Source organism: Bombina bombina, chromosome 3, assembly GCF_027579735.1.
Source record: "Bombina bombina isolate aBomBom1 chromosome 3, aBomBom1.pri, whole genome shotgun sequence".
NCBI lineage: Eukaryota > Metazoa > Chordata > Amphibia > Anura > Bombinatoridae > Bombina > Bombina bombina.
In genome coordinates, this window is record NC_069501.1 from 227913584 (window position 1) to 227941125 (window position 27542).

The following is a 27542-nucleotide window of genomic DNA, read 5'->3' on the forward strand; positions in this document are numbered from 1 at the left end:
TTCATCAAAGAAGGAATGTCTGTTGCACAATCTTGATGTGGTTCGTGCTTTAAAGTTCTACTTACAAGCAACTAAAGATTTCCGTCAAACATCTTCATTGTTTGTTGTTTATTCTGGTAAACGGAGAGGTCAAAAGGCTACGGCTACCTCTCCTTTTGGCTGAAAAGCATCATCCGTTTGGCCTATGAGACTGCTGGCCAGCAGCCTCCTGAAAGAATTACTGCTCATTCTACTAGAGCTGTGGCTTCCACATGGGCTTTTAAAAATGAGGCTTCTGTTTAACAGATTTGTAAGGCGGCGACTTGATCTTCGCTTCATACTTTTTCCGAATTTTCCAAATTCGACACTTTAGCTTCTTCGGAGGCTATTTTTGGGAGAAAGGTTCTACAAGCAGTGGTGCCTTCCATTTAAGGTACCTGTCTTGTCCCTTCCTTCATCCGTGTCCTAAAGCTTTGGTATTGGTATCCCACAAGTATGGATGAATCCGTGGACTCGATACATCTTACAAGAGAAAACATAATTTATGCTTACCTGAGAAATTTATTTCTCTTGTGATGTATCGAGTCCACAGCCCACCCTGTTTATTTAAGACAGGCAGTATATTTTTATTTAAAAAACTTCAGTCACCACTGCACCCTATAGTTTCTCCTTTTTCTTCCAAACCTTCGGTCGAATGACTGGGGGGTGGAGCTAAGGGAGGAGCTATATAAACAGCTCTGCTGTGGGTGCTCTCTTTGCCACTTCCTGTAGGGAAGGAGAATATCCCACAAGTATGGATGAATCTGTGGACTCGATACATCACAAGAGAAATAAATTTATCAGGTAAGCATAAATTATGTTATTCATATGACTATTCTCACCTATTGAAGGTAACTTAACACACTATTGGTGAATTTACATACACAACAAACCTTCCTTTGACTTAGGAATGACTATCCAGAATTAATTTAATTCTACTCAAATTGTATAACTTGGCAATCCGGTATAAGTCCAACATACTATGGTAGATAGGTACCATCCATACGCATAGTCTACTTGGTACTGACCACTCCAAACAGTTCAGACTGGTTGATATAAACCAGTGAGCACTGATAATAAGTTCATGCTATAAAGGCCAGATAAATAATCAACAGAACTCACAGTTTATTTTCATAATACAGCAACTCATGATAGAGTGATTTTAAATGTTTGTGTTCACCCATCTTTTAAAAGTTTAATAAAAGTTATATTTTAACAAAATTTCACTTGCCTCTACAGTCAGTCTGGGCAAAGAGTGCTATGCAAGCATTTCTCTCCAGGGAACTCAATCCCAATTGTTCATAAAGTTTCGCACTAAATGCTAGCACCACTCCTCACAAGTAAATAATACATTGATACTGACATATAAAGTATCTCAAGTATTAAATATAATTGAGGAGCTTGCCTTTATAGTGCCCTTGCTACCGTGTGTATAGTGCACAGGATTAACCGTCAGAGTATTCAAAAAGGACCAACATAACAGGGAGCCCAATTTATTGGAAGGCACACAAAGGTTCAAGTTGCGGAAGGACAGCCAAACTCTCTCAACAACCTGGTAGGAAGGTGCGGGCAGACACCTACGATCAGCCTGGAACATTTGGCGCTGCATAGAACGATGAAGGCAATCCTGAATCTGCACTCACGTGGAACTGAGTTGCTGGAGATGCTCCTCCAAAGCCAGAATACCCTGAGACATGAATGAATCGGGCAACAAGGATGGTTGAAACCCATAATTCGCCATGAACGGGGATAACTTGGAGGAAGCATTAATAGCACTATTATGAGCAAACTCTGCCCAAAGTAACAGTTCAGTCCAATTATTGTGGTGATCTGAGACATAGCAATGGAGGAACTGTTCCAGAGCTTGATTAGACCGTTCCGCAGCCCCATTGGATTGAGGGTGATATGCTGAGGAGAAGGAAAGCTGGATCCCCATTTGAGCACAAAAGGAACACCAAAATCTGGAGACAAACTGGCTACCCCAGTCTGACACTATCTCTTTGGGTAACCCATGTAAACGGAAGACCTCCCTGGCAAAAATTGAAGCAAGCTCCTGAGCAGTAGGCAGCTTCATCAAGGGAATGCAATGTGACATTTTAGAAAAACAGTCAACCACCATAAGGATAACAGTATTGCCACTGGAAACACGGAGCTCGACAATGAAGTCCATGGAAAGATGTGTCCAAGGACGCTCACCATTAGCAATAGGTTGAAGAAGACCCACAGGAAGACGGCAAGGAGTCTTATTCTGTGCACAAACTGAGCAGGAGGCAACATACGCAGCAACATCAGAACGAAGACCTGGCCATCAGAATTGTCGAGTGACAGACCAAATCATTTGGTTCTTTCCTGGGTGACCTGCGGCTTTAGTATAGTGGTAAGTGTGCAAAAGTTTAGTTTGAAGATTCTCAGGAACAAAACACTTACCACTAGGTTTCTCAGGAGGTGCATTGGTTTGTGCAGCCAGGATCTCCTCCCCCAAGGGAGAAGTCAAATTAGTATGTATGGTAGCCAAAATATGGTCAGGAGGTATAACAGGAGTAGGTACAGACTCCTCCTTGGACATAGGCGAAAATAGTCAAGAGAGGGCATCAGCCCTAACATTCTTACTACTAGGCAGGTAGGAGACCACATAATTAAACAAAGACAAAAATAGCGCCCATCTGGCCTGTCGGGGCGACAAATGTTTTGCTTCAGATAGATAAGTTAAATTCTTGTGGTCAGTAAGAATGAGCACTGGCACGCTAGTACCCTCGAGAAGATGCCTCCATTCCTTGAGTGCCAAAATTATGGCCAGTAATTCCCTGTCGCCAATTTCATAATTGCACTCCGCTGGAGACAATTTCTTAGAGAAGAAACCACACGGATGCAAGGAACCATCAGGCGTAGGACGTTGAGACAAGAAGGCACCTACTCCAGTCTCAGATGCATCAACCTCAAGAACGAAAGGCAGGACAGGGTTAGGATAAGCCAAAACTGGAGTGGCAGAAAAGGCAGTCTTAAGACTATCAAAGGTCTTAATGGCAGTAGGTGACCAATGGAGTGGATCATTCTCTTTATGGGTCATGTCTGTGATAGGTTTGACCAAGGAAGAAACGTTTTTAATAAACTTTCTATAATAATTGGCGAACCCCAAAAAAGTTGAATAGACCGAAGACCAACTGGGCGAGGCCACTGCAGAACTGCAGATAACTTGTCAGGATCCATGGAGAACCCTGAAATGGAGATAACATAACCTAGGAAGGTTACTTGAGTCTGATGGAACTCACATTTCTCGAGTTTACAAAACAGGCCGTTCTCACGTGGTCTCTGAAGAACCCATGTAACATCAGAACGATGAGCCTCAAGTGTGGGTGAGTGTATGAGGATGTTGTCTAAGTACCCCACAACACAATGTTGCAACATATCTCATAGGACATCATTAATAAATTCCTGAAAAACAGCAGGAGCATTACATAGGCCAAAAGGCATTACAAGATACTCATAATGCCCGCTCCTGGTGTTAAATGCTGTTTTCCATTCGTGGCCCTCCTTAATGCTAATGAGATTGTACGCTCCTCTCAAATCAAGTTTAGTAAAGACCGTAGCTCTCTTAAAGCGGTCAAAGAGTTCCGTAATGATCGGAATAGGGTAAAGCATTCTTAATGGTAAGACGATTAAGACCCCTATAATTGATGCATGGTCTTAACTCGCCACCCTTTTTCTTCACAAAGAAGAAGAAGCCAGCCCCTGCAGGAGAGCAGGATTTGCGGATGATTCCCTGCGACAGAGCATCGGCAACATACTCCTCCATAGCACAATTCTCTGTAACAGACAGAGGGTACACCTGGCCCCGAGGACGAATGGCTTCGGGTTGCAGGTCTATGGCACAATCGTAAGACCAGTGAGAAGGCAACGTACCGGCACGCACCTTGTCAAAAACTTATAGGAACTCTCGGTACTCCTCTGGCAATTGAGATACCGAAAAAGTGCACAAGACTTTAACTGGTTTCCGAAGACAAGTGGAAATACATTGCGGGGACCACAACAAAATTTCAGACCTGCACCAGTCGAGACTGGGATTGTGCTTTTGGTGCCAGGGATAACCCAGAACAACCGGAAAATGTGGAGAGTTTATCACCTGGAACTGGAGGGTTTTCAAAATGGAGAGCCCCAACAGCCATGGACAATGGAGCAGTTTCGTGAGTAATGAGTGCAGGCTGAAGGGGCCTGCCATCAATGGCCTCAATAGCAAGCGGAACGGAAAGAGGTAAAACAGGAATGGAGTGCTTTGATACAAAAGCACTGTCAATGAAATAGCCCTCAGCACCGGAGTCAACAAGAGCCTGAGTGACTATGGAGGAGTCCACCCAGGAAAGGACAACCTTGACCAAAGGTTTCTCCTTAAACGGTTCCGGGGATGAGGATAAAGCACCCAAGGTCTGCCCCCGACAGGACCTTAGGTGTGAGCGTTTCCCAGCTGTGTAGGACAAGACTTCAAAAGGTGGCCCTGTAACTAACAATAGATGCAGAGCCCCTCCCTCCTCCTAAAGGCCCTCTCCGCCGTGGAGAGACGTGTGAATCCCAACTGCATCGGCTCAGCAGTACCTGGTGACTCGGGACCAGGAAGCATGGGAGGAGAGGGAGGCATGGGTGTGAACGAACACGTAGGAGACAATGGAACAGGAGGCTTCCGCAAGCGCTTCTTGAAAGAGGGCCTTTCTCTGAGTCTGATGTCAATTAGGATCAAAAAAGACACCAATGCCTCGAGATCCTCTGGTAAATTCTCTGGCAGCAACTTCGTCTTTAATCGCATCAGAGAGCCCATGAAGAAGGCGCAACAAGGGCTTCATTGTTCAACCTACCTCTGCGGCAAGCGTACGGAACTCAATAGCATACTGAGCAACAGATCTTGTACCTTGCTGAATGGACATGAGTCGTTTAGCAGCAGAGGAGAAGCGAGCCGGAACATCAAATACCCTTCAAAAGGAGGCCAAAAATTCAGGGTAATTTGAAATCACAGTTTTATTAGTCTCCCACAAGGGATTAGCCCAGGCAAGAGCTGTGTCAGAGAGAAATGAGATGAGAAATCCACCTAGCTCTGTCAGAGGGAAACACCTGAGGTAACATCTCAAAGTAAATGCCCACCTGGTTAAAAAACCCTCTGCACTGAATAGGATCACCTCCATATAGCTGAGGTAGAGGTGCAGAACCAAACATGCTCCTGGTAGGCATAGGTGCAGCAGCAGAAACAGGAGCAGCAATAACTTGCGGGACACTTTGGTCCAAATATGCAGTGTGAGTCAGCAGGGTTTGCAGAGCTAGTGCAAATTGATCCAAGAGGTGATCCTGTACATCCATCCTGGAAATGATGGCAGGTAAAGGTGGATAATTAGCACCATCAGGATTCATGGCCTTTTGCATAATGTCAGGGTGCCAGGAATCAGACTGAGATGAGAAGTACAAAAATAATCACACCTTTATTTATAGCAAAAAATAATAAAACGTCCACAAGTCAAATAACAAGCCAGGAGTCAAAACCAGAGCAGGTAGTAAGACGAGCCGAGTCAGGAGCCAAAGCGAATAGTCAGACGAGCCGGAATCAGGAACAAGGAAAACAGCAGAGTCAGGAACAAGCCAGGGATCAGGAACCAGGAAGGACGTCAGGCAGCCAGGTAATACATAGGAACTCTCACAAACAGGTCTGAGACAACGCAAAGGCAAAGCATACTGAACAGAGGCCCTTTAAATAATAAGTGATTACATCACAATTCTGAGACTGCATCCTGTCTCACATGGATGATGCACACCAGTCTGGCCATAAAAGGAAGTGCAGGAAATGAGCAGCATCCCCCACAATGCACCATAGTCAGGAAGAGAGGTGAGTAAAATGGTTGCCAGCAGCACATGGCAAACAAACAGGGAAAAAACCCTGACAGCCTCCTTCTAGTGGCCAGGAGTATAATTCCCAGGAGTAATGGATTGTGGACTCTCACCACCTTTATGAAAGAAAAGATGCTCCAACCAGGGAGGTATGATCTTCATTTGTTATCTGTTCTGACCTGAAGCAAGGGATTTAACAGTAAGTGCAAAAACTATTCACTCATATTCATTTTACTATTATCATCATCATGTTTTTATTTATAAAGCTTCACCATATTACTTAGAACTGTACATTAGTTATACTGTTATGGAATATAATAATAGAAGATTTTACATAAATCATAAGTATACAGTTATGGAATACAATAATCATAATACAATAACATTTATATAAATCATAAGGGTAGAGAGCCCTGCCCTTGAGTCACTGTAAGCTGTAAACCATCTTTACATTGACTGATCAACAGGACAGCTGGACTTGTGAGTTTACATTCTAAAAGGAAGTACATGGGGATGGAAGTTGAGGAAGAGAGAAACATGAGTAGTAGAGACATCTTAAAGTAAGTTGTATGTGTCTTTGAACAGATATGTTTTTAAGGAACACTAAATGTTTTTGAGACTAGAGGAAAGTCTAACTGAGCAAAGCAAGGAGTTACATATGATAGGTGCAGTTCTAGAAAAGTCTTGCAGACAAGAGTGTGAGGAAGCAATGAGAGATGAGGAAAGAAGTAGGTATTGTGCAGAGGGGTCAGGTTCGGAAGTATTTGCAAGCAAAGCAAGATATCCGTGGCAGCAAAAACATAATTTATGTAAGAACTTACCTGATAAATTCATTTCTTTCATATTGGCAAGAGTCCATGAGCTAGTGACATATGGGATATACAATCCTACCAGGAGGGGCAAAGTTTCCCAAACCTCAAAATGCCTATAAATACACCCCTCACCACACCCACAATTCAGTTTAACGAATAGCCAAGCAGTGGGGTGATAAAGAAAGGAGTAGAAAGCATCAACAAAGGAAATTTGGAAATAATTGTGCTTTATACAAAAAATCATAACCACCATAAAAAGGGTGGGCCTAATGGACTCTTGCCAATATGAAAGAAATTAATTTATCAGGTAAGTTCTTACAAAAATTATGTTTCTTTCATGTAATTGGCAAGAGTCCATGAGCTAGTGACATATGGGATATCAATACCCAAGATGTGGAGTCTTCCACTCAAGAGTCACTAGAGAGGGAGGGACTAAAACAAAAACAGCCATATTCCGCTGAGAAAATAATCAACAACCCAAAAATAAGTTTATTTTCACTTTTGAAAGAAAAAAACTTAAATTAAAAAGCAGAAGAATCAAACTGAAACAGCTGCCTGAAGAACTTTTCTACCAAAAACTGCTTCCGAAGAAGCAAATACAAAAAAATGGTAGAATTTAGTAAATGTATGCAAAGAGGACCAAGTGGCTGCTTTGCAAATCTGATCAACTGAAGCTTCATTCCTAAAAGCCCATGAAGTAGAGACTGATCTAGTAGAATGAGCTGTAATTCTCTGAGGCGGGGTTTGACCCGACTCCAAATAAGCTTGATGAATCAAAAGTTTCAACCAAGAAGCCAAGGAAACAGCAGAAGCTTTCTGACCTTTCCTAGGACCAGAAAATAAAACAAATAGACTAGAAGTCTTCCTGAAATTTAGTAGCTTCCACATAATATTTCAAAGCTCTTACCACATCCAAAGAATGTAAGGATCTCTCCAAAGAATTCTTAGGATTAGGAACATAAAGAGGGACAACAATTTCACTACTAATGTTGTTAGAATTCACAACCTTAGGTAAAAAATTGAAAAGAAGTCCCCAAAACTGCCTTATCCTGATGAAAAATCAGAAAAGGATACTCACAAGAAAGAGTAGATAGCTCAGAAATTCTTCTAACAGAAGAGATAGCCAAAAGGAAACAACACTTTCCAAGAAAGTAGTTATGTCAAAGAATGCATAGGTTCAAATGGAGGAGCCTGTAAGCCCTCAGAACCAAATTAAGACTCCAAGGAGGAGAAATTGACTCAATGACAGGCTTAATACGAACTAAAGCCTGTGCAAAACAGTGTATATCAGGAAGTATAGCAATTTTTCTGTGAAATAAAACAGAAAGAGCGGAGATTTGTCCTTTCAAGGAACTTGCAGACAAACCTTTATCCAAACCATCCTGAAGAAACTGCAAAATTCTAGGAATTCTAAAAGAATGCCAGGAGAAACTATGAGAAGAACACAATGAAATGTAAGTCTTCCAAACTCTATAATAAATCTTTCTAGAGACAGATTTACGAGCTTGTAACATAGTATTGATCACTGAATCAGAGAAACCTCTCTGACTTAGAACTAAGCGTTCAATTTCCATACCTTCAAATTTAATGATTTGAGAACCTGATGGAAAAACGGACCTTGAGATAGTAGGTCCGGACGTAACGGAAGTGGCCAAGGCGGGCAACTGGACAACCGAACCAGATCCGCATACCAAAACCTGTGTGGCCATGCTGGAGCCACCAGCAACACAAAAGACTGTTCCATGATGATTTTGGAAATCACTCTTGGAAGGAGAACTAGAGGCGGGAAGATGTTAGCAGGTTGATAACACTAAGGAAGTGTCAGCGCATCCACTGCTTCCGCCTGAACATCCCTGGACCTGGACAGTTATCTGGGAAGTTTCTTGTTTAGATGAGAAAACAGATCTGGATGGAGAGACCACTCCCCTGGATGAAAAGTCTGGCGGCTGAGATAATCCGCCTCCCAATTGTCTACACCTGGGATATGTACCGCAGAGATTAGACAGGAGCTGGATTACGCCCTAGCAAGTATCCGAGATACTTCTTTCATAGCTTAGGGACTGTGAGTCCCACCCTGATGATTGACATAAGCCACAGTTGTGATATTGTCTGTCTGAAAACAAATGAACGGTTCTCTTAGAAGAGGCCGAAACTGAAGAGCCCTGAAAATTGCACGGAGTTCTAAAATATTTATTGGTAATCTCGCCTCTTGAGATTTCCAAAACCCCTTGTGCTGTCAGAGACCCCCAAACAGCTCCCCAACCTAAAAGACTCGCATCTGTTGTGATCACAGTCCAGGTTGGGCGAACAAAAGAAGCCCCTTGAACCAAACGATGGTGATCTATCCACCATCTCAGAGAGTGTCGTAATTGATTCAGCATACAAGGCTGAAGAGGTCTCATGTGAAAACGAGCAAAGGGGATTGTGTCCGATGCTGCAGTCATGAGACCTAAAACTTCCATGCATATAGCCACTGAAGGGAATAACTGAGACTGAAGGAGCTGACATGCCGCGACCAATCTTAAACGTCTCTTGTCTGTTAGAGACAGAGTCATGGACACTGAATCTATCTGGAAGCCTAAAAAGGTGACCCTTGTCTGAGGAATCAAGAAACTTTTGGTAAATTGATCCTCCAACCATGTTTCCGAAGAAACAACACTAGTTGATTTGTGTGAGATTCTGCAGTACGCAAAAGACTGAGCTAGTACCAAGATAACGTCCAAAAAAGGAAACACCACAATACCCTGTTCTCTGAATACAGAAAATAGGACACCCAGAACCTTTGAAAAGATTCTTGAAGCGGTTGCTAGGCCAAATGGAAGAGCAACAAATTGGTAATGCTTGTCTAGAAAAGAGAATCTCAGAAAATGATAATGTTCTGGATGAATCGGAATATGAAGGTATGCATCCTGCAAGTCTATTGTAGACATAAAATGTCCTTGCTGAACAAAAGGCAAAATAGTCCTTATAGTCACCATCTTGAAAGTTGGTACTCTTACATAACGATTCTAAATTTTCAGATCCAAAACTGGACTGAATAAATTTTCCTTCTTTAGGACAATGAATAGATTTGAATAAAACCCCAAACCTTGTTCCAGAAGAGGAACTGGCATGATTACCCCTGAAGACTCCAGGTCTGAAACATACTTCAGGAAAGCCTGAGCTTCCACTGGATTTACTGGGATACGTGAGAGAAAAAATCTTCTCACAAGAGGTCTTACTCTGAATCCTATTCGATAGCCTAGAGAGACAATGCTCTGAATCCATTGATTTAGAACAGAATTTATCCAAATATCTTTGAAAAACCTTAATCTGCCCCCTACCAGCTGAGCTGGAATGAGGACCCGCAACCCTCATGCGGACTTAGGGGCTGACTTTGGTTTCCTAAAAGGCTTGGATTTATTCCAATTTGAGGAAGGCTTCCAATTGGAAGCAGATTCCTTGGGGGGAGGATTGAGTTTTTGTTCCTTATTCTGATGAAAGGAACGAAAACGGTTAGAAGCCTTAGATTTACCCTTAGGCGTTTTTATCCTGAGGCAGAAAAAACTCCCTTTCCCCCAGTAACAGTTGAAATAATAGAATCCAACTGAGAACCAAATAAATTTTTTCCTTGGAAAGAAATACATAGTAATCTAGATTTAGATGTCATATCAGCATTCCAAGATTTAAGCCACAAAGCTCTTCTAGCTAATATAGCTAAAGACATGGATCTAACATCACAAATAAAATGAATAGCATGTTGCAGTAAGCGAATAATGCTAGATATGTCAGAATCCAATTCATGTTGAGCTAAATTCTCCAACCAGAAAGTTGATGCCACAGGAACATCAGCCAAAGAAATTGCAGGTCTGAGAAGATGACCTGAATCTAAAAAGGCCTTCCTTAGATAAGATTCAAGCTTCTTATCTAAAGGATCCTCAAAGGAAGTACTATCTTCCATAGGAATAGTGGTACGTTTAGCAAGAGTAGAAATAGCCCCATAAACTTTGGGGATCTTTTCCCAAAACTCTATAGATTTTTTTTTATTTTTTAAATATTTTTATTGAGGTTCAAAATAAGGCATACAAACATAAAATATATGTGAACAGTTTGAATAAAAATATTTTCCAGTTACATATCTAGTAAAAATCAGAATGAATGTCTATTACAGGTTATATGACATATCTTGATCTTAGAATACAAATTGTTTGCCAGTCACATTATATACCTACTATAAAAATCGTGAGGCCACTTTTGGACCTCTCAGAGACACGAAAATAGACAACATCAGTAGGCAATTCTCAAACATAAGGAGACCACTCACGGGTCTCAACGAAAGAACCTAATTTTACTATAAGTTTGTGATAACGACTACCTGTGTTCAATATTTGCTGTAGTAATCCTCCTTTATACATTTAGTCCTCTTTTGGACCTTTAGCACTAACATTACTGGGCAACCAAGAATATTGAAGTTTAATGTAGCTGAACTATATACATTCAGTTATATTATCTGTTCTGCTGACACTTCTTGACTAGGAACTATAGGTATATATAAAAAAATTAAAAAAAATAAAGAAAATTGCAGGATACTCTAATGGGTCAGAATAAATGTGTAGTATCTGCCTTTGTAGGTTGGGTGTAGACAATAAAGCTAGTAGTGCTAAGTCTAGTTTCAGTTCTTAGCTTTCAACAAGTCGTAGAAGCAAGTACCTAGATTAGTATCTTTCCTAATGCATAAACCTATACAGTACTGTAATATGTTTTCATGAACTTTATAGGCAAAATATAGAGAAAAACAGACTAGCGCCTGGCAAAAACTGAAATGTAGCAGGTCCCACAATTAACGTGTTCTTAATCTTCTAATTATATGAATGAACAGGGCTCTTCAAGTATTTCGGATCTTGAGATCGTCATTAAACAGAGCATGTTCTATTTCTGAGCGATGTTTACTTTTATGGAATAATAAACTAAATGTGCGCTGTGTCCTACAAGGCATATTTAAAAATTATCTCCCATATTAACTATTTAACCACATTAAAATCAGTGGCGTTTTATACTGAGCTTAGCTCATAGTACTTAAAACTCAAGGACCTGAGAGTATATCAATAACACATGTAAAACTATGCATAAACATTACCCTCAATATGATGACATTTCAACATGAGAATAGCAAACATAAGCCCAGAGTCCCAATTAGGTAAAGCGGCTCAGCTTGGGGAATAGAGTAGGAATCATGACAAAATTTCAAGAAAGTAACTATGGTGCTTTTATCTGAGAGCCTAAAAATCACACACAGGAACGTGAGCTTTACATGTCTTGCCCCCGGTGAATGATCCAGTAAAGTCAGCCTACCCCTGCTTTATATGCGCAACTGCACCGGTACCAAGCCTCAGCTAGGGGAAAGTCCATGGCACATCTCCGATAGCCGCTGTTGCCGGGCAGTTGAGGAGAGGGTAAGAGATCATAGGGCTCAGCATGGGACTTAGACCCATCAGGAAGTTGTACTTGTTTGCAGTCGGGACTGGTCAACGGGGAGGCAGTCAGCATGGGCTTATCCATAATCACTCTGGTAAAGGCGGCATTGAGGGTGTTAATTATGGCGGTGCCTGTATTATCCAGGAGCCCGCTCAATGCGGTCAGAATATGAGAGTCTTCCATAACCGAAGCAGGCTCAATGCAGGCTAATAGAGGGTCAGCTCTGAAAGCAATTTGACCAAGTCTCTCTCCCCTACCAGCCAACAAGTCTGCTCTCAGCATCGGCGTGTCCACACCGAGTGGCACAACTGGGGTTTCTCTCAGGCACAGCACTCCCATCTTTCTAGCGGCACCCATCAGCGAAGTGCCAGTGTATACTACAGCTCCACAACCAGATATAAGGCGGCTATTTCTTTGTACGGGGGTGACCGCAGATTGCGGCTTCAGGATACTATGAGGAAAGATGGGAGGTGCAGGGCTCTGTCTCACTGGGTTTATTTTCTGCATTTCTTGTATGGGCTCCACGTTCTGATCAGCATAGGCCTCTGAGTCCCAATCGCCATCATGGGAGTCACGTGGAGAAGGGTAGCTAGCGTAACACTGCGCAATCAAATTTTTCAGGCCAGCAAAGTGCTCATTGAGCATCCCATATATAGCTTCATACTGATATTTGTATATCGACATCCATTTCAGCAAAATGTGTAGTCAAGTAGGACTACTCGTAACCCAGTTACCTGGGGGGGGGAATTGAAAAATTTTTCTTTTCAATTATGAGAAAAACTTAATTTTTTGGATGTGGATTTAATTTTTTCAGCGGAAAATGGCTGTTTTTATTTTTATCCCTCCCTCTCCAGTGACTCTTCTGTGGAGTTCCACATCTTGGGTATTACTATCCCATATGTCACTAGCTCATGGACTCTTGCCAATTACATGAAAGAAAACATAATTTATGTAAGAACTTATGATACAACACACATTCACCGTGGCGCTTACCAGCCTCCAGGAGAGCTGTCTTCAGGGCAGCGTGTCTTCGGCGGAACATAGGTCCGTCCTCTCTGCGTGATCCTCCTGCTCACTTCCCAGGAGCCTCAGGCCTTCAGACGTCAATGTCACGACGTCACATGTAACGAGTAGGAGATGCAAACAAAGCCGGGCATCACATGGATGATCGCAAAAAAGATAGATGCAGGTGTTGTTCCGTAAAAAAGTTGCTTTATTCAGTGAGACAGTTAAAAACAAAATAGGGCTCACAGCCCATAAGGTACATAAAAGGGTTCTAGTGGAGATACAAACGAGCAGACATGTTTTGTGTGGGGCTATCACACTTGCTCACTGCTATGTAAGAACTTACCTGATAAATTCATTTCTTTCATATTGGCAAGAGTCCATAAGACCCATCCTTTTTATGGTGGTTATGATTTTTTGTATAAAGCACAATTATATTTCCAGTTCCTTTTTTGATGCTTTTTACTCCTTTTTCTATCACCCCACTACTTGGCTATTCGTTAAACTGAATTGTGGGTGTGGTGAGGGGTGTATTTATAGGCATTTTGAGGTTTGGGAAACTTTGCCCCTCCTGGTAGGATTGTATATCCCATACATCACTAGCTCATGGACTCTTGCCATCTTGCCAATATGAAAGAAATGAATTTATCAGGTACGTTCTTACATAAATTATGTTTTGTTAGCACATCAGCTTCTTTTTTTCAATCTTTTGTTTTTTTTGTTAACGCGCGTTTTTTTTTTTTTTTTTGCATGTTGGCTTTTGTTTTGCACCTTTACTTAGCGCGCACATCAGATTTTTTTGCACTTTTATTCCTTACGCTCGTTGTGCAAGTAGCCGTAGGTGCACTATTTGACGTTTTTGTGTCAGGTTTTTAAGCATGCTTCTTTTTCATTCACTATGTGCACATCTGATGTTCAGCCTGTCGTCAGGTTAGCATTTATCCGATGCTATATGGGTATTTAACTCTTCTGAAGTTTGGTTAAGCTTCTGGTTAGGGGGCAAGATTTCATTACTTCCAAAAGCTGCTTTATTTGGAGGTAAGGTTGCTTTATTTACCCTACCTATTATTGCTATGTTTAATTTATTGTCTGTAATTTAGATTTTCTCATTGCCTGCCTGTTATTTAGTTTTCTTTTATACAGGTGATGAGAGTCCATGATCCATTACTCCTGTGAATTACTGTTCCCTGCCACTAGTGGTACCATATTTTATTTTATTTGTCACGCTTCTTAGGTTGTTTTCCATTTATTTGTAAAAAATAATTTATATTTATATATATATATATATATATATATATATACTCTATATCCAACACACAGAGAAAGTCTAGCACTCACTTACAAGCTCTCAGCTAAGTTTTAAAAGCAAAAATTGAAAGGTTAGTTACCGCATCTGACCAAATGGGACAAGCCCAGGTACCACGTCAAGGTCCTTTCCAATACCTGGGACCCTAAAACAGCCACACAATGCAAGCTCTCAAATCCAAACAAACTGGGAACAAGGGGAGGGTGCACAGGCTTATGTAATCACCCTAGACATATACAAAACACGGAAGGGGACTGCACTCTCACACCGGACCGGGTAAACATCCCATGACCCTGCAACATACTCAGCCCTGGGTGCTCACTAACACTCACAGGAAGCCGCGCTGTCCCAGAGTCCACAGGCAGTTAACCCCCAGACAGGTCTGGGTGCAAGAACCTTAGGGAAAATTACAAAACAAATTAATACAACACACAGATAAAGTCCAACACTCACTTACAAGCTCTCAGCTAAGATTTAAAAGCAAAAATGGAAAGGTTAGTTACCGCATCTGGCCAAATGGGACAAGCCCAGGTACCACGTCAAGGTCCTTTCCAATACCTGGGACCCTAAAACAGCCACACAATGCAAGCTCTCAAATCCAAACAAACTGGGAACAAGGGAAGGGTGCACAGGCTTATGTAATCACCCTAGACATATACAAAACACGGAAGGAGACTGCACTCTCACACCCGACCGGGTTCACATCCCATGACCCTGCAACATGCTCAGCCCTGGGTGCTCACTGGCACTCACAGGAAGCCGCGCTGTCCCCAGAGTCACAGGCAGTTAACCCCAGACAGGTCTGGGTGCAAGAACCATAGGGAAAATTACAAAACAAATTAATACAACACACAGAGAAAGTCCAGCACTAACTTACAAGCTCTCAGCTAAGATTTAAAAGCAAAAATGGAAAGGTTAGTTACCGCATCTGACCAAATGGGACAAGTCCAGGTACCATGTCAAGGTCCTTTCCAATACCTGGGACCCTAAAACAGCCACACAATGCAAGCTCTCAAATCCAAACAAACTGGGAACAAGGGAAGGGTGCACAGGCTTTTGTAATAATAATCATAGTCTGAGAGAACTTTGCACATGCTCCTTCTGTCCCTTTAAATTAATTTTGATGTCACCCTATCAGTTATCATAGGGTCGTCCTATGGACTGATGCAGCACCTAACACAAACAAGCATTTTGGATATACCAGACATTTTTTATAAAGCGTTTGAAGACTTCACAAACAAATAAAAGAGATCTGATTATCAGCAGCTTTATATTACATGAATATGTGATTTGGGGAAGCAGACTATCTCACTCTATCGCCCTTTCTGTCTTCCGCCCTCTCTCTATCTCTCTCCTCCCCCCTCTGTCTCTCTCTCCTCCCCCTCTTTTGTTTCTCGCTCCTCCTCCTCTCTGTCTCTCCCCCTTCCCCCCTCTGTCTCCCCCCTCTGTCTCTCCCCCCTCCACCATCTGTCTCTCCCTCCTCCACCGTCTCTCCCTCCTCCCCCCCTCTGTCTCTCCCTCCTCCCCCCTCTGTCTCTCCCTCCTCCCCTCCTCTGTCTCTCCCTCCTCCCCTCCTCTGTCTTTCCCTCCTCCCTCCCTCCCTCCCTCCCTCTTTTTTTTTTTTTTTTTTTAATTCTATTGGGCCCATACTCAGAAGCAGCTGTCTTTTCTCTCACAGGGTTATATACCTGTTAGATTCCTTGTGGAAAATGAATGGTGTGTGGGTTAAGCAGGAGTAGGGAGGCTGTATACCCTGTGACCTCAGGTAATGGTGACCTCTAACCCCTGGTAGTGATGACGTCTAACCCCTGGTGATAATACTAGCATGCTTTCAGTTTTATACGATGAGCAGTGCAACACCAGGGTAACGAACAGTGGCAGACTCAGACTGCCAGCTAATGTGCTTGCCAACCCCAGGACCTCATACAATGAGTTACAGATACCCATATATGATGTAGTGTATGTCTATCTGTATCTATAAGTGTGTATGTGTGTCTATCTGCATGTATAAGTGTAAGCTGTGTAGTGTGTGTGTGTCTATCCATATCTATAAGTGTGTGTGTATCTGCGTGTATAAGTGTAAGCTGTGTAGTGTGTGTGTATCTGTATGTATAAGTGTAGGCTATGTAGTGTGTGTTTCTGCATGTATAAATGTAAGCTATGAAGTGTGTGTATCTGCATGTATAAGTGTATGCTGTGTAGTGTGTGTGTATCTGTATGTATAAGTGTGTGTGTGTATCTGCATGTATAAGTGTAAGCTGTGTAGTGTGTGTGTGTGTATCTGTATGTATAAGTGTAGGCTATGTAGTGTGTGTGTCTGCATGTATAAATGTAAGCTATGAAGTGTGCGTATCTGCATGTATAAGTGTATACTATGTAGTGTGTGTGTGTATCTGCATATATAAGTGTAAGCTATGTAGTGTGTGTGTGTATATGCATGTATAAGTGTATGCGATGTAGTGTGTGTGTATCTGCCTGTATAAGTGTGTGCTATGTAGTGTGTGTGTATCTGTATGTATAAGTGTATGCTATGTAGTGTGTGTGTATCTGCCTGTATAAGTGTATGATATGTAGTGTGTGTGTGTATCTGTATGTATAAGTGTATGCTATGTAGTGTTTGTGTATCTGCCTGTATAAGTGTATGATATGTAGTGTGTGTGTATCTGTATGTATAAGTGTATGCTATGTAGTGTGTGTATGCATGTGTAAGTGTATGCAATGTAGTGTGTGTGTGTGTGTCTATATTTATAAGTGTATGCTATGTAGTGTGTGTGTATCTGTATGTATAAGTGTATGCTATGTAATGTGTGTGTGTATCTGCCTGTATAAGTGTATAATATGTAGTGTGTGTCTGTATGTGTAAGTGTATGCTATGTAGTGTGTGTGCGTATCTGCATGTATAATTCTGTCGGAGTACCGCAAGGCTCTGTCCTCGGTCCCCTTCTCTTCTCAATCTATACTTCATCACTAGGTTCCCTTATTAAGTCCCACGGTTTCCAATATCATTTGTATGCCGATGACACCTAAATCTACTTCTCTGCACCAGACCTATCTCCTTCCTTGCTAACCCATGTCACTAACTGTCTTTCCCACATCTCTTCCTGGATGTCCTCTCACTACCTCAAGCTAAATCTCTCCAAAACTGAGCTCCTCATTTTCCCCCCTTCTTCCAAAATCTCCACCCCCAATATCTCTATAACTGTCGACAACTCCATCATTACCCCTACCCCGCATGCCCGATGTCTCGGGGTCACATTTGACTCATCTTTCCTTCACTCCTCACATTCAGTCCTTGGCTAAAGCCTGCCGCTTCCACCTTAAAAACATCTCCAAAATTAGACACTTCCTTACACAAGACACAACTAAGATTTTAATCCACTCTCTCATTCTTTCCCACCTTGATTACTGCAACTCTGTTCTCTCTGGTCTCCCCACCTGCCGCCTAGCTCCCTTACAATCCATAATGAATGCCTCTGCCAGACTCATCTTCCTTACACGTCGCTCTTCATCTGCTGCTCCTCTCTGCCAATCCCTTCACTGGCTTCCTCTTGCCTCTAGGATCAAACACAAAATTCTCACTCTGACATACAAAGCCCTCAACTGCACTGCTCCCTCCTATATCTCAGACCTTGTCTCCAGATACTCTCCCTCCCGTCCCCTTCGCTCTGCTCATGACCTCCTACTCTCCTCCTCTCTGGTTACCTCATCGCACTCCCGTTTACAGGACTTCTCCAGACTGGCTCCCATCTTGTGGAACTCTCTGCCTTGCCCCACAAGACTTTCCCCTAGTTTTAACAGCTTGAAGCGCTCCCTAAAGACTCTACTGTTCAGGGATGCATACAAACTACGCTAACTTTACTTTATACCAGTTCCACTCCTCCATTGCTATCCCCTGAACCCCCTTAAGTCCAGCTGTTTGTAGATCACCTTCTTAAGCGCTAATTACAACAGTGCAACTCTTGGTAGGGCCCTCTACCGATCTGATCCCTTTAATTGTTTTGTTGTACTACCCTCTGTTTACAGCGCTGCGGAATCTGTTGGCTCTCTACAAATAACCGATAATAATAATAATAAGTGTATGCTGTGTAGTGTGTGTGTGTGTGTGTATCTGCATGTATAAGTGTAAGCTATGTAGTGTGTGTGTCTCTGCCTGTATAAGTGTATGATATGTAGTGTGTGTCTGCATTGAAGTGTATGCAATGTTGTGTGTGTATCTGTATGTATAAGTGTATGCTATGTAGTGTGTGTGTGTATCTGCATGTATAAGTGTAAGCTATGTAGTGTGTGTGTGTATCTGCATGTATAAATGTAAGCTACGTAGTGTGTGTGTGTGTATCTGCATGTATAAGTGTAAGCTATGTAGTGTGTGTGTATCTGCATGTATAAGTGTAAGCTATCTAGTGTGTGTGTGTGTCTGCATGTATAAGTGTAAGCTATGTAGTGTGTGTGTGTGTATCTGCATGTATAAGTGTAAGCTATGTAGTGTGTGTGTATCTGCATGTATAAGTGTAAGCTATCTAGTGTGTGTGTGTGTGTGTGTGTGTGTATCTGCCTGTATAAGTGTATGCTATGTAGTGTGTGTGTATGTGCGTATGTAAGTGTATGCTATGTAGTGTTACTGTGCATTTTTGCTAACTTTAAAGGCCAGAATCTAAAATATTAATGGGGAATGCAGACAGCAGTTTTAAAGAATCTATTATTAAATGTCCAATTAAGATAAAAATATTTAGCACGCTCTCTGTAAATACAGAGCTCACATAGCTATACCAGTGATTTGAGCCTGTGTTTGATTTGCTGCCTAAGAGTATTAAAAGATATGACTTTATTTAGAATTTTATTTATATTACTTTGGTCTTATGATTTTTTAAGCCCCGCCCCTGCTCCTGCCCACCACATTTCAGGGGGGTGTCCCTCTTTTGAATTTTGAAATGTTGGGAAGTATGCAATCACTCCATAAACACATACCAAATATACTGCATATATAATTTGAGGAAAATATGCTAATAAAATAGTTTTTTACCATTTGCTAATAAAAAAAATGTCCCCGGATTTCATTTTAAAAATCTGGTCACCTTACTTTACAATGATGGGTCACATGTTCCTCTAGCATAAACAGATAGGGGTTGTGATAGTATGCCTCCCCCTATGGGTAAGTAGCATTTTAAGTGGTGCTGCAGGTTTTAACCATTTTTATAGCTATTAAATTCATCTTACAGGAGCATGAGACCACTCATTTACTTCAAATTAGGGGTCTCTTATACTTGTAGGTTGTCTGGACTGGGGCTGAGATACAGGCTCTTAAAGCCTCCCCAACCTGCAGAACCTGATAGGGAAATCTCTGCATAAGCAGGTTTTTTTGCTGAACCCAGTGACATAACCAGGTGTTCCAGCAAGTACTGAGAAGGGAGAAACAGACTGCAGTTACCCTCTGCACTTCAGGGGTTAAAGATGAAAAAATGGTTACATTTTAAAACATATAGGTAAAGTCCCCCCACAGCTCTATGTATATATATATATATATATATATATATATGTATATATATATATGTATATATATATTATATATATATATATATGTATATATATATATATATATATATATATATATAAAAATATATGTGTGTATATATGTATATATATATATATATATATATTTATAGACAGCATCGAAGGAAGTCACTCACAGGGTCTTGCATAAGATACACATAGTATTTATTTGACGTTTCGGGTATCACCCCATTTTCAAAAACAGCATAACAGTAAAAAGTATATTCACCCCTTTAATACCCCTGCACCGCAAACAATTAGTGCGGCGCTCATTCCGGCACCCGGAAGCTGACCGCCGTCACCTGACGCTACGTCACGCACGTAGTCAAGGCAACGGGACGCTCAGCTATGAGAGTCGTATGTGAGGTTAAAAACATATACAAACTTGGTGACTGGAGCAATTAGTTAACAGACAAGGATATCATACATATTTTACACAGTTAATCAAGGCATGAAATAGGTATTGGGAAAGGATGTTACCTCAATAACACTCTATATGACAAGCGAGAGATAAATAGCCGTTACTAACCAGAGCCATAGCCCAAACCTGGTATTCCCAACTCACAATACACTTTAGTGTGGACTATAGGGTAAACAAATACATACTATAGCTGCACGCAATAATGCAGTATACACAAACATTCCCACAAAAATATAAACGGCATATGCAGCATAAAGGAGGCATGAACAGCATTGTAAAATAACATCATATAGTATATGAACATAAGTATAGTCCAACAGGGTGAACAGAACAGAACACAGGTATCAACCATCAGCAGTGTGTGCTGCAAGGAGCCACAGATATATAATAGCTCTCTATAGACAGCAATGCCAGTCAAGCTGGACATTGAGACCCCTAGGGGTCATAGTCCCCTAGATTAAAAATCCATCGTGTTTCCCTTTGTAGGAGGATTTTGGCCCTATCACCCCCCCCCCTAGACAACAGGGGAATGTGGTCGATAATAATGTACTTGAGATCTGTAACTCTGTGTCCAGCTTCAGCAAAATGCCGAGCCAACCGGCTGATCAGATGTTCCTTTAGCCAATGCTGCTCGTATTGCAGACCGGTGGTTCGCCATCCTAGTCCTCAGGTCGTCCACCATCTTCCCCACATAAAACATTCCACACACACAGTGCAGAAGGTATACAATATACTTAGTGGTACAGGTTACTCTATGTCTGATTTTAAATTTTTTAGTAGAATATGGGTGACTGAAGAAACTGCCAATTGTAAGGCCCCCGCAGGTGGTGCATCCCAAGCACCGAAAGCATCCGGCTTTAGTTTTCAGCCAGGTGTCACTACTGTAGCATCCTCTGGGGTCTGTTTTAATAAGTTGGTCTCTCAGAGAGGTCGCTCTTCAATAACCAATTCTGGGTGGAAGCATTTATTTGAAGGGTAAGTCCCTGTCAGTAGTAAGCAGGTTCCAATTTTTCTTCAGGGTATCAGCAATCCCTTCTTTACCCTTAGTATATGTTGTGGTGAATGTAAGTTTCTCCTCAAGTGGTCTGTTCTTGGAGCCATATAACAGTTCCTTTTGTGTCATATCCACAACAGCTTCCTTGCTAGTCCTCAAACCTTTCTGGTTGTATCCTCTCTGTCTGAATTTCGTCACCATATCAGTCAGTTGTAGGTCCCTAAGTTCCCCTATAAAATTGTTCCTGGCCACTCTCTTAAATTGGGATATTGGAAGTGCCTTCTTCAGGCTTGGTGGATGGCAACTAGAGGCGTGCAAGATAGAGTTCTTATCTGTTGGTTTGCTGTAAAGGGTAGTGTTCAAAATATCTCCTCGTTTAAAAATTCTTAGGTCGGTTCCTATCCATAGGAGGAACAGGTCATCAATGTATCTCTTGAAAAGCTGTATTCTGTGGTCTTTAAACAGTAGTGTACCTTCATTCTCAAATTCAGCCATAAACAGGTTGGCATATGATGGGGCCATATAAGACCCCATTGCCGTTCCTGAAACCTGTAGGTAAAAAGATCTTTCAAAACGGAAGTAATTGAGCTCCAAGCACAATCTCAACATTTCACATATGGCATCGACAGGCGACCCTACATATGGGTACTTAAGCAATTGACGCCTTGTAACCACAATTCCCTCTTGGTGGGGAATGACTGTATACAGGCTGGTCACATCCAGTGTGATCAGTCACGCATTCTCAGTCAATGGAGGTATATCCAATAGAAGTTTTAACATGGATGCTGAATCCAGAAGGAAAGATGGTATATTGCGGACAGTTGGTTGAAGTATATAGTCTATATACGTCTCTATTGGTTGAAGCAGGGAGCCAACTGCTGACACATTTGGTCTCCCAGGGGGGCATCCAAGCTCTTATGCACCTTGGGTAGCATGTAGAGAACCGGTGTCCTAGGGAACTCCACCGTCATGTACTCACTGGTACTTTTGTCAATATAGTTGCTCTTAAGTAGGAGTTGTATCATTTCATCCAACATATTTTTAAATTGTTTGCTTGGATCACCTCTCATTACACAATAGGTGTCTTTGTCCTCCAATTGCCGCATCACCTCTTGTTTGTAGTCAGTGTAGTCCCTAGGACACCGGTTCTCTACCCAAGGTGCATAAGAGCTTGGATACCACCCCTGGGAGACCAATTATGTCAGCAGTTGGCTCCCTGCTTCAACCAATAACGACGTATATAGACTACATACTTCTACCAATTGTCCGCAATATACCATCTTTCCTTCTGGATTCAGCATCCATGTTAAAACTTCTATTGGATCTACCTCCATTGACTGAGAATGCGTGGCTGGTCACACTGGATGTGACCAGCCTGTATACGGTCATTCAGCACCAAGAGGAATTGCGGCTACAAGGCGACAATTGCTTAAGTACCCATATGTAGGGCCGCCTGTCGATGCCATATGTGAAATGTTGAGATTGTGCTTGGAGCTCAATTACTTCCGTTTTGAAAGATCTTTTTACCTACAGGTTGCAGGAACGGCAATGGGGTCTAATATGGCCCCATCATATGCCAACCTGTTTATGGCTGAATTTGAGAATGAAGGTACACTACTGTTTAAAGACCACAGAATACAGCTTTTCAAGAGATACATTGATGACCTGTTCCTCCTATGGATAGGAACGAGGAAGAACTACTTGATTGGTTTGAGGAACTGAATAAGGTACATCCTACTGTCAAGTTCAAATTAACATATGACAAGAACACAGTAGACTTTCTGGACCTAAGAATTTTTAAAAGAGGAGATATTTTGAACACTACCCTTTACAGCAAACCAACAGATAAGAACTCTATCTTGCACGCCTCTAGTTGCCATCCACTAAGCCTGAAGAAGGCACTTCCAATATCCCAATTTAAGAGAGTGGCCAGGAACAATTCTATAGGGGAACTTAGGGACCTACAACTGACTGATATGGTGACGAAATTCAGACAGAGAGGATACAACCAGAAAGGTTTGAGGGCTAGCAAGGAAGCTGTTGTGGATACGACACAAAAGGAACTGTTATATGGCTCCAAGAACAGACCACTTGAGGAGAAACTTACATTCACCACAACATATACTAAGGGTAAAGAAGGGATTGATGATACCCTGAAGAAAAATTGGAACCTGCTTACTACTGACAGGGACTTACCCTTCAAATCAATGCTTCCACCCAGAATTGGTTATCGAAGAGCGACATCTCTGAGAGACCAACTTATTAAAACAAACCCCAGAGGATGCTACAGTAGGGCCTTACAACGGGCAGTTTCTTCAGTCACCTATATTCTACCAAAAAATTTAAAATCAGACATAGAGTAACCTGTACCACTAAGTATATTATATACCTTCTGCACTGTGTGTGTGGAATGTTTTATGTGGGGAAGATGGTGGACGACCTGAGGACTAGGATGGCGAACCACCGGTCTGCAATACGAGCAGCATTGGATAAAGGAACATCTGATCAGCTGGTGGCTTGGCATTTTGCTGAAGCTGGACACAGAGTTACAGATCTCAAGTACATTATTATCGACCACATTCCCCCGTTGTCTGGGGGGGGGTGATAGGGCCAAAATCCTCCTACAAAGGGAAACACGATGGATTTTTAATCTAGGGACTTTGACCCCTAGGGGTCTCAATGTCCAGCTTGACTGGCATTGCTGTCTATAGAGAGCTATTATATATCTGTGGCTCCTTGCAGCACATACTGCTGATGGTTGATGCCTGTGTTCTGTTCTGTTCACCCTGTTGGACTATACTTATGTTCATATACTATATGATATTGCTTTACAATGCTGTTCATGCCTCCTTTATGATGCATATGCCGTTTATATTTTTGTGGGAATGTTTGTGTATACTGCATTATTGCTTGCAGCTATAGTATGTATTTGTTTTCCCGATAGTCCACACTAAAGTGTATTGTGAGTTGTGAAAACCAGGTTTGGGCTATGGCTCTGGTTAGTAACGGCTATTTATCTCTCGTTTGTCATATAGAGTGTTATTGAGGTAACATCCTTTCCCAATACCTATTTCATGCCTTGATTAACTGTGTAAAATATGTATGATATCCTTGTCTGTTAACTAATTGCTCCAGTCGCCAAGTTTGTATATGTTTTTAACCTCACATACGACGCTCATAGCTGAGCGTCCAGTTGCCTTGACTACGCGCGTGACGTAGCGTCACATGACGGCGGTCAGCTTCCGGGTGCCGGAATGAGCGCTGCACTAATTGTTTGCTGTGCAGGGGTATTAAAGGTGGTGAGTATACTTTTTACTGTTATGCTGTTTTTGAAAACGGGGTGATACCCGAAACGTCAAATAAATACTATGTGTATCTTATGCAAGACCCTGTGAGTGACTGTCCGTATTTACTATTGAAGTGCACCTGGGGCAAGGAGAGCTTATTAAGCTATATACAGCTGGAGTGCTTCTACACCTTTTGCAACAATATATATATTTATATGTATATATATATATATATATATATATATATATATATACAAGAAACCAGTGGGTTACTGGGAAGTATGTACATACATAGCACTCAACAACACATATATAGAATCAATACAATATTGTCAGAGGAGAAGGATTAACTTCCTGATTGGCGAGGTTCAAACTTAACTTTTATTGGTTCTAAAAATAAAAAAGAATAAGATACGTAAAAACACAGTGTCGTGCCGTCCTGTAAAACTCAATCAATGCTAAGCTAAGTGGTTAATGGTAGTAGAATTATGTCCCAGGCTGGTAGTATAATAGGGCACTAGCACTGTACTATCCACTACTGGTGTGAGTGGACTACTTATAGTGTGTGTCCCCAGAGTTGGAAGGTATACTGCCCGTAATATTGGACTTGCATGAAGTGATGCTATCACTGCTCCTAAATCAGAAAGGATGGTAACTATGTGCACTGGTGGTGCAGAATCATGCTCAAGAATTATTACTAGTTATTATGTACTCACTGCCAGGGGGAACCCAAATTGGGGGTCAGAAACTAGTAGTACGTAAAGAAGTTTAGTTGAACTGTGTGAACTTCGTGAATTTTGGTGTTTAATGTAGCTAGTTCTGTGGTTTTCAAATATAATACAATTAGGTCGTGTTAAATCACTTACGCCTAGATTTAGAGTTTTGCGGCCAAAGGGGTGCATTAGCTACGCGTGTTTTTTTCCCCCCCGCACCTTTTAAATAACGCTGGTATTGAGAGTTCTCTGAAGGGCTGCGTTAGGCTCCAAAAAGGGAGCGTAGAGGCATATTTACCGCCACTTCAACTCTCAATACCAGTGTTTCTTACGGTAGCGGCTAGCTGGAAAAACGTGCTTGTGCACGATTCCCCCATAGGAAACAATGGGGCAGTTTGGGCTGAAAAAAAACCTAACACCTGCAAAAAAGCAGCGTTCAGCTCCTAACGCAGCCCCATTGTATCCTATGGGGAAACACTTTCTAAGTCTGCACCTAACACTCTAACATGAACCCCGAGTCTAAACACCCCTAACCTTACACTTATTAACCCCTAATCTGCCGCCCCCGCTATCGTTGACCCCTGCATATTATTATTAACCCCTAATCAACATTACAACCCACCACCCACATACCCCTAATCTAACCCACCCAACCCCCCCTTAAAAAACCTAACACTAAGCCCCTGAAGATCTTCCTACCTTGTCTTCACCCAGCCGGGTACCATCCGATCCGTCCAGAAGAGGGTCCGAAGTCTTCAACCTATCCGGCCAGAAGAGGTCTTCCAGAGGGTTGGAAGTCTTCATCCAGGAGGCATCTTCTATCTTCTTCCATCCGGAGCGGAGCGGGTCCATCTTGAAGCAGCCGGCGCGGATCCATCCTCTTCTAATGACGTCCTAACAGCGAATGAAGGTTCCTTTAAATGAAGTCATCCAAGATGGCGTCCCTCGAATTCCGATTGGCTGATAGGATTCTATCAGCCAATCGGAATTAAGGTAGAAAAATCTGATTGGCTGATTGAATCAGCCAATCAGATTCAAGTTCAATCGGATTGGCTGATCCAATCAGCCAATCAGATTGAGCTCGTATTCTATTGGCTGATCGGAACAGCCAATAGAATGCAAGCTCAATCTGATTGGCTGATTGGATCAGCCAATCGGATTGAACTTGAATCTGACTGGCTGATTCAAACAGCCAATCAGATTTTTCCTACCTTACTTCCGATTGGCTGATAGAATCCTATCAGCCAATCGGAATTCGAGGGACGCCATCTTGGATGACGTCATTTAAAGGAACCTTCATTCACTGTTAGGACGTCGTTAGAAGAGGATGGATCCGCGCCGGCTGCTTCAAGATGGACCCGCTCCGCTCCGGATGGAAGAAGATAGAAGATGCCGCCTGAATGAAGACTTCCGACCCTCTGGAGGACCTCTTCTGGCCAGATAGGATGAAGACTTTGGACCCTCTTCTGGATGGATCGGATGGTACCCGGCTGGGTGAAGACAAGGTAGGAAGATCTTCAGGGGCTTAGTGTTTTTTAAGGGGGGTTTGGGTGGGTTAGATTAGGGGTATGTGGGTGGTGGGTTGTAATGTTGGGGGGGTATTGTATGTTTTTTTTTATAGGCAAAATAGCTGATTTCTTTGGGGCATGCCCCGCAAAAAGCCCTTTTAAGGTCTGGTAAGGTAATAGAGCTGTTAACTTTTTATTTTAGAATAGGGTAGGGCATTTTTTTATTTTGGGGGGCTTTGTTATTTTTTTTAGGGGGCTTAGAGTAGGTGTAATTAGTTTAAAATTCTTATAATCTTTTTTTATTTTTTGTAATTTAGTGGTTTTTTTTTGTAATTTAGTTTAGTTGATTTAATTGAAGGTAATTGTAGGTAGTTTAGTTAATTAATTTATTGATAGTGTAGTGTTAGGTTTAATTGTAACTTAGGTTAGGATTTATTTTACAGGTAATTTTGTAATTATTTTAACTAGGTAGCTATTAAATAGTAAATAACTATTTAATAACTATAGTACCTAGTTAAAATAAATACAAAGTTGCCTGTAAAATAAATATAAATCCTAAAATAGCTACAATGTAATTATTATTTATATTGTAGCTATATTAGGGTTTATTTTACA